A 9,560-nucleotide genomic window follows, 5' to 3' on the forward strand; every position below is an offset into this window, starting at 1 on the left:
TACAAAGCAATTCATATTCACCGTTAGATGAAAACCTGATTTAGATTCAAGCTAATATTTCTCAACCGCTAGATCGAAAACTTAGTTTGTCACACACACTTGGGTAGACGTTTACTGGGTTTGTGAAAACCATGCCCAAACGTGTACGTGTATGTTGGTTCAACATAGTAACCCAAAAGGTTAACCATATGAGCAATTCATATTAACCTAGTTCTTCTTCACCATAACTAGTTCAATTGACTCAAATGAACTAGTTAGAGAGTTGTTCAATTGCTATGAGATTTTATGTAACTACACAAGACACAATTGAAACAAAGATGATTCGATTCGATGAATCGGCTCATGAACTTTATAGCCACGGATTGCATAAAGCATTCCTTAGTAATTTAAGTTTCATGTTCAAAGCACATCTTTAGATCATAACCACTTGAGCTCACAAACAAGTTCGCGGACTTAAGGCAACCGGCAGATTTTTCCAAACTCAGCAGAAAATCTCGGCAAAGAGATTTCCGCCTAGTCCGCGGACTGAGTTCGCGGACTAAATATGCAAACGAGTTTTTGGAAAGTCCCAGCAGAAATTCTCGGCAAGAGAACTTCCGTCAGTTCGCGGACTGAGTTCGCGGACTTGGCAAAGCCAATTCCTCCGGTTTCTCTCAATCAACAAAGTTCGAAAACTTCGGATTAAGGAATACATGGTTATGTAATCTAAACTCTCAATCCAATCATTGAGACATTATCAGAGGACGTTATATAGCCGTTATTCACAGACCGTTTCACGTCAGAGAAATTCTCAAAGTAATTGAAACTTTTCATGACTTTCGTCACTAGGTGAAGATAAACTTGATCAAAGCGAAACGCTTTACCAACACACGATTTCGAGAAAAAGATAAGTAGTGAATACTCAGCTCGAAATGTCAAATATGTATGATTCAGTCTATATAGCATACGACCTTTTGTCTCATAAGAAGTAGGAGATAGAATAGATAGACTTTTGAGTGATAGATAAGTTCAAGTCTCCTCATACCTTTTTGTTGATGAAGTTCCACGGTTCCTTGAGTAGATATTCGTCGTTGTATGATGAATCGCCATGAAGTCCTTGAGCTCAACTACACTTTTCTATCCTACTCCGAGACTTAGCTATAATAGACTAGAAATCAAGACTCATAGTTTTGATCATCAACATTGACAAACATGCTTGATATAGCAACGCATGCGAGGTCGACCGAGCTATGCTCTAACAATCTCCCCCTTTGTCAATTTTAGTGACAAAACTATTAATACATATGGAATACAAAAAAGATAAACTTTAGTGGCTCTTATTCCATAGTCTAATCTTCAACGTTCCTTGAAATCTTCGTCCTTCCAAGTACTCCAATGATCCCAAAGATTGTAAGTTTAGCACCACCGTTGTTGAAGATCCGTAGCTATAACAATGAGAGAAATCGAGATTCTCGATCATTATTATACAATGTCATAGTATCATTATGTAACATCAAAGTTGCATCACGACTTTAACAACAATACTATGGTGATATGTATCACTCCCCCTTAGTCAATACTCCATCTCGATCATGGAAACCACTCCCCCTTACACAATGATCCGAAAACCATATGTATTTGTAGTGTGAACTACATTATTTCTCCCCCTTTTTGTCAATAAAATTGGCAAAGGTAAAAGAACGGGATCATAATGAAATTTCCACAAGAGACATTTCATAGACTAAAAGAAAAATACATACCAACTTAATTTAGATGCAATCATTAAGCCGAAGCTAAATGCATTCATCAAGGAGTTTTAAGATACAAGATAACCCCTATAAAATTACACAGCTGCACACCCCGCAAGATATTACCATTAAGCACAAGTTCAAAAGAACTCTCCCCCATTTGATGTCATTCCCGAGAGAACAACAAGAGCGACCTTAATTTCGAAAGAAAAGAAGGATTTTTAATTGGACACCAAAAACCATAGGAAAATGATTTTCTATATCTAAAACTCAATCAAATTAATCACAAGTAAACTAATGATTAATTTAATTGGAATACGCAACTAAATCAAACCACAAAAGTGATCAATTTAATTGATAGTGCTCAACATAAGTAAACTTACAGAGCTACGTCTAAGGTAATCATACGGATATGACTAACTTAATCGTTCACATACTCAACATAAGGAATACCTTACGGAATATACGACTATATCAACCAATAGAACATAGTTAGTATAGTTGTTCATATACTCAACACAAGAACTTGTTGAATATATGAAAACTCAACTAGACTAATTATAAGAGAACCTATAATTAATCTAATTGGAATACACAACCAAACTAATCACTGAAGCAATTAATTTAATTGTCAAAAGATTTTGCTCGACAAAAGAAGACTTTCGGAGCAAATAACTAAATAACCAATCAAGATGATTAATTTAGTTCAAGAATGCTCAACATATAGCATCTCATGGAACAACCAACAAGGCTAATATTGATCGACATAGTTGTAAGGTGCTCAACATAAGATACACAATGGAGCCTTCACGGTAAAACATAACAAAATGGATCAATGAAGATCAATACCGTGGATAACATACAAGGATCTATTCTATTTTCCATCACTATTTGCATAACGACATAATAGACTTTATCCTTGTCAAACAAAAGATTTCATCCTATTTTCCATCAAATAAATGACTTCATAGGCATAACTTTTGTAATTGTCAAAAGTCCATTCGTCCTTTCATCAATACGAATATCAATTTATGAACGACTTTACTTTTGACACAATATGGGACCTGCAAGTTCACGGACACAAACAATACATATCCCATAAAAATATTGCAATACTTCAAAACAGATTAATACTGCAATAATATCATCCTCCAAATATTTTTAGAATTTAAAAACCAATAAACCTAAAAAATAACATAAGAAGATGAAAACAAAATAGCTATGTGTAGTCACAATCTTCGATGTTCAAAACGCTACTTATTCTTCCAACTAATCCAAAAAGAAGACATACTAGGCAACAAAAAGACAAGCTAGAGAGAATCAGACTCCATCGTTTCCCTGACAGCGAATAGGGATATGGGCAGTACAGGATCCTCAAAAGACATGGAGTCTTCGGGCTTGTGAACGCCAGCCTTCTCTGGTTCATCAGAGAGATGATTCTCTTTACGAAGATCATTGATTTGAGATTTTATGAGACCAAGGTCAGACACAACCTTTTCCAACTCAGTTTTCACCTTATCAAGACCTTTTAAAGTATCAACAAGTTGTTGTTTTGCTTCCCCAAAGTACTTAAGAAAGTCATGAACAACTTCAGCAGAGATCATATCATCCTTCTCAACATCTTCATGAGAATAAGCAAAGAAGCATGAAGCATTGGGATGATCTTCATCTACAAGTGTTATCTTCCTCCTGGAATCAACCTCAACAATTTTGTCAAGAAATCCTTTTCCGAAACCACCATAGCAAGAAGAGGAGGAAGACATTCTTTGAAAATCCAAAAACCACCAGAGGTACACGTACGTGACTTGTAACCCTAAGAGGTTGGATATTTTATCCTTGGGGACAACAATTTAGGGTTTCAAATAAATTGTTGAATCGGGCAAGAACTGAATCCGTTCGAGTACAACAAATACCCAAGAAATAAAGTCCTTCAAACATTTGAAAACAGGTCCTAACAACAAATTTTAAGACAATATGCAATATTTTCTTTTGACTTAACCAATACTTGATCTTAGCGGATCTGTCAACACAAGTTTTTCTATGGACGATAAGAAAATAGTTTAACTTAACAGATGCAAGCAACAAGTATACCTGTTTTTAACACAACTTACTCAACAGGATTTTAGATGAGTAAGTTCTCGAACCTTGTGATTAATTAGCACAAGTACGAGCCTACAGGCTCATTACGAGGTTTATGTCTTTGGTTAAGTTTGTTTTTCCTCTTAGTCTTAGAGAGGGATCCTGTTTGACATGAGAAATTATCATAAAATTTATTGTCGTTAAAGTAAGAGACATAGTTAGAGTTCTTACCAGAAGTGCCTTGACATGAGGAAGAAGATAATTTGTTGACAAGCTCTTTGTATCTTACAATTATCTCTTTAATATCCTTTCTTATCTTATCAATTTTCCTTTCTTCTGGAATGATCTTCTCAACAGGAACAATGTTGCATTTAGAGACAAAGCGTTGAACTTCCTTAGGACGATGTTTATTAAGACGTTTATTCTTACCTTGAACATTGGAGGAACTCACTGTACTGACTTTCCTGGTTGCATACACAGGATAGGTACGAAAACCAATTGGTTCAATCATACGGTTGTCAGTCACACCTTTGAGAATCAAATCTAGGATGTGTTGAAGTTGAACTAAGGAGTCTTTATTCAACTTGGAGTTTCTCTTCTGTCTAACAGAACACTTGGTCTCACAGATAAGACATACCTTTTGATCATAGGAATGATTGGAGGATGTAGTCTTAATATTACCATCAGAAGAGTTGACTCTTTTACATAATGTCCCAAGTTCATGATTGGAATAAACATTAGGAACATCTGTATTTGCTTCTGAATGTAAAGAATCAGAAGTTCTTGGTACATTAGATTGCTTTGAACATCCTTGAATGGAGAGTTTATTCAAGCGGCGTTCAATATCCAAGGCATCCTTTTTCGAGGATGGCCTCAAAAGTCAAGCATGAAGACTGATCTTCAGCGTTGCCATGGACTTTGCAATCTCTTACAATACCAAGAAGAGCATTGTCATGGTGTTTTAACTGATTCATTCTAACAGCTTGAATTCAAACAAGATTTAGAATCAATTTACTCTCTTCAGTTGTATCTCATTCATTAGAAGAGAAGGTCTCTTTCGAAGGTTAATCATGAATACTCATGTCATTGTTTGTTTGTCTCGTCGAACCACAAGGTTTCTCTATATTCGAGATTGAAATTTTCTCTTTAATAGATTTAGACGAGAGAGAATCTTTATTATTGGTGACGCGTTTATCAGAGATAGTACTCTTATCCATAGAGTCAGATCGCTACAAACACAGACTTGTAAGGTCTTAGTGTGTTTGCCTGCTCTGATACCAATTGAAAAAGCGGGGGTCTAACAATACCACCCAATAATTCGATTAGCAATCTGTATGGACTAACTCCGAAATACTTTGCTAGAGAATCAACTAGACAGTCAGACTCAATCTAGATTAAAGTATCTCAAAGAGTCAATATCTCTCACTTGTTTTGATTTACTCAAGCTAAAACAATAGAGAGTCTTTAATCAAACACAAGGAATAACTTGGACGGTACCAAACACCAATATACAAGGATCAATCAATATCAATCAACAACCAAAGGTTGGATTTCCAATTGATGATCTTAACGCACAACCTGTATTATTTCAATTATATAAATTATAATGCGGAAAAGAAATAACACAGACACCAGAAGTTTTGTTAACGAGGAAACCGTAAATGCAGAAAAACCCCGGGACCTAGTCCAGATTGAATACACACTGTATTAAGCCGCTACAGACACTAGCCTACTCCAAGCTAACTTCGGACTGGACTATAGTTGAACCCCAATCAGTCTCCCACCGATTCAAGGTACATTTGTACTCCTACGCCTCTGATCCCAACAGGATATTGCGCACTTGATTCCCTTAGTTGATCTCACCTACAACCAAGAGTTGCTGCAACCCAAAATCGCAGACTTTATAATAAACAAATTTGTCTCACACAGAAAAGTCTATCAAAGGATAAATTTGTCTTCCACAGAAAAACCCTAGGTTTTGTTCCGTCTTAAGATATAAAATCAAGGTGAACAGGAACCAATTGATAATCCGGTCTTATATTCCCGAAGAACAGCCTAGATTAATAAATCACCTCTCAACAATCCTTCTTGACTACACAAGCGGTTTGTCGAGGAATCACAAACAGTGAGACAAAGATGTTTGTGACTTCTTTATCTTGCCTATCGGAGAACTCTCACGATCTCAAGACAATCAAATATTGTACTCGTACGATAGAAGATGCAAGATCAGATCACACAACTACGATAAAAGTAGTATCGGTCTAGCTTCACAATCCCAATGAAGTCTTTAAGTCGTTAACCTGGTTTTAGAGAAGAAAACCAAAGGTTAAAGGAGAATCGACTCTAGCGAGCGCACTAGTATCACACAGATGTGTGGGGATTAGTTTTGCATAATGCTAGATGTCTCCTTTATATAGCCTTCAAATCAGGGTTTTGCCTTAGTTACAAAGCAATCCATATTCACCATTAGATGAAAACCTGATTTAGATTCAAGTTAATATTTCTCAATCGTTAGATCGAAAACTTAGCTTGTCACACACACTTGGGTAGACATTTACTGGGTTTGTGAAAACCATGCCCAAACGTGTACGTGTATGTTGGTTCAAAATAGTAACCCAAAAGGTTAACCATATGAGCAATTCATATTAACCTAGTTCTTCTTCACCATAACTAGTTCAATTGACTCAAATGAACTAGTTAGAGAGTTGTTCAATTGTTATGAGATCTTATGTAACTACACAAGACACAATTGAAACAAAGATGATTCAATTCGATGAATCGGCTCATGAACTTTATAGCCACGGTTTTCATAAAGCATTCTTTAGTAATTTAAGTTTCATGTTCAAAGCACATCTTTAGATCATAACCACTTAAGCTCACAAACAAGTTCGCGGACCTAAGGCAACCCACAGAATTTTCCAAACTCAGCATAAAATCTCGGAAAAGAGACTTCCGCCAGTTCGCGGACTAAACATGCAAACGATTTTTTGGAAAATCCCATCAGAAATTCTCGGCAAGAGAACTTCCGTCAGTTCGCGGACTGAGTTCGCAAACTGAGTTCGCGGACTTGGCAAAGCCAATTCCTCCGGTTTCTCTCAATCAACAAAGTTCGAAAACTTCGGATTAAGGAATACATGGTTGTGTAATCTAAACTGCCATTCCAATCATTAAGACATTCTCAGAGGACGTTATATAGCCGTTATTCACAGACCGTTTCACGTCAGAGCAATTCTTAAAGTAATTGAAACTTTTCATGACTTTCGTCACTAGGTGAAGATAAACTTGATCAAAGCGAAACGCTTTACCAACACACGATTTCGAGAAAAAGATAAATAGTGAATACTCAACTCGAAATGTCAAATATGTATGATCCAGTCTATATAGCATACGACTTTTTGTCTCATAAGAAGTAGGAGATAAAATAGATAGACTTTTGAGTGATAGATAAGTTCAAGTCTCCTCATACCTTTTTGTTGATGAAGTTCCACGGTTCCTAGAGTAGATCTTCGTCGTTGTATGATGAATCGCCATGAAGTCCTTGAGATCAACTACACTTTTTTATCCTAGTCCGAGACTTAGCTATAATAGACTAGAATCAAGACTCATAATTTTGATCACTAACAGTGACAAACATGCTTGATATAGCAAGCATGCGAGGTCGACCGATCTATGCTCTAACAGAATCAGCTATAAAAATAGAGCAGACAAACCAAATTATCTTTTATTCCAATTATCCGGAAGTCAATTACTTGAACCTATAGTAGAACACATAGACCTTTCCAACAACCAGACATTCAGTATAAAAATATTCCTTCTTAATTTCAACATCTTTACACGATTAACATGTTATCATATCAATCCGTTAATATCCTTGCACAAGAAAGAACATAAAACTCACACTAACAACAACAAACAAACAAATAAACAAACAAAAAAACTCTTTAAATTTACAATTCACCAAATGGAAATCATCTATGGGATTTGTGTATTTGTTGTTGAGATGTTAACTTGATAAGAGATTGAAGCTTAGAAATTGCGGAGGCTTTATGAGGTGGACATTTAAAAAGAGCAATCTGCAAAGATTGAAGAACTTCATCAAGTTTCCCAGATGCTAAAGTCGCACAACCATCTTTCTAAGCTTCATCTGCCATCCTAGCATCAAATTGATCCTGTTTAGTTTAATTACTACCTGAATTTATCTTTGATGATGAAGTATAAGAGGTTCGTATACACTCCAATTACAAAATCCTTTTCCTCCACCTGAATTACTACCAAAACCCATTTCTTATTCCCTCTTTCCGCTTTCTCTCTCTCTGAAACAGATTAGTAAATATTGTCCTTGGTGATATTGTCAACCTTGACTCAGTCGCTTCCATATACATCGTCGGATATTAGCAGTTTACTTGGAGATTATTATCGAACCTACTCGAATAGGTCACAACTCACGAGTGAGTAAATTCAATTTCACCCCACTAGAAAAGAGTTTTTTTTATTATTTTTGTTTGTTGTCCTTCAACTACTAGAGAAAGATCTAGCAGCAGTAAAAAGGACCAAGGGTTTGTTCCTTGAGAGTTGAAAGAAGCAACACATCACAGAGGCATCCGTTCCTATGTCATTCAAATCACAAGATTACCAAAACTTTTGGTGTAGTGAACTCCTAGAGAATATACTTTCATTGATGCATACTTCCATGCTACTTGTAAGCACAATATTAGGACCAGAGCAGACAAGTACATCATAGAATAAATAGCCCATAAGAAAATAAAAAAAAAAAAAGAAGAAAAAAAAAAGGATAATGATAGCAATGACATTCATGTGTTAATGCATCATTGACATGCATAATGGACATGTTACATGAGTAAGAAAATGACTATGAACCAGTGGTGATTGTAAGACGGATTTTAAGAGAGCACGACCCACAAGGAAATGTAACAGTGGCCGGTATTGAGTCAGGTCTGTGTATAAATATCTTACTCGCATCCCTACCCAATGAATATCACATATCTTCAATTTCAATGGAATAAATGGAAAAATAATCGCCACACCTGCATTCATAAAAGAGTTTCAAGACTTCACCAACTTCTTCTACCATCATCTCATCTAAACTAACATCTTCGGCAGTTTCTGTATCTCGTCTTGAATCCCTCAATTCACAATCGTATATTCCACGGGTCTTTGAGTCACTCAAGATTTCCCAGGCTTTGTTGCACCATTAGAAATGTTTCTAGTAATTCATGTTGAATATCTGAGGCCTTGGTTGTTGCCCGCATTTTATCAGGATGGGATTTTAGGGCAGCTCTCTTGTAGTCTGTGTGAATCTTTTCATAATCTGCATCCTCCTTCACTGATAGAATGTCATAGTGAGTTTTCAGGACAAATCCTTTACCATCCAAAATCATATCTTTAAGTTAATCAACCACGCCGCTTTTACTGTAAACTCAAACGAAAAGAAAAGATATGCAAAACGCGACCATATAGATAGAAGAATATACTGCAGCTGATAATATAAGTTCTTTGTATTTTCATAGTAATGAGAAATTTAGTAATTTTATCCATCTTTATCTCATCTCGTCATATGATAAATTGACTTAGTCCACGTGATTCTACTGATTTGGTGTGTTAGACGAAAAAACAAACGGTATGGGCATTTAATAAGTTTTAAAAACAAGGTTAGTTTTTTAATTGTATTTTGGGCTGTTTAATGGTTGGTACCGACAAATGTCCAACTCATCAGTTTGGTACCCAACATTTAAA

The 9,560-nt window shown here is 36.0% G+C and overlaps 1 pseudogene; it reads right to left on the reverse strand.

Moving 5' to 3' along the window:
* Positions 1-8,676: 8,676 nt before the first annotated feature.
* LOC113295136 lies at positions 8,677-9,293 on the reverse strand (annotated as a pseudogene).
* Between the last annotated feature and the right edge of the window lie 267 nt (positions 9,294-9,560).

Source organism: Papaver somniferum, chromosome 7, assembly GCF_003573695.1.
Source record: "Papaver somniferum cultivar HN1 chromosome 7, ASM357369v1, whole genome shotgun sequence".
NCBI classification, from domain to species: domain Eukaryota; kingdom Viridiplantae; phylum Streptophyta; class Magnoliopsida; order Ranunculales; family Papaveraceae; genus Papaver; species Papaver somniferum.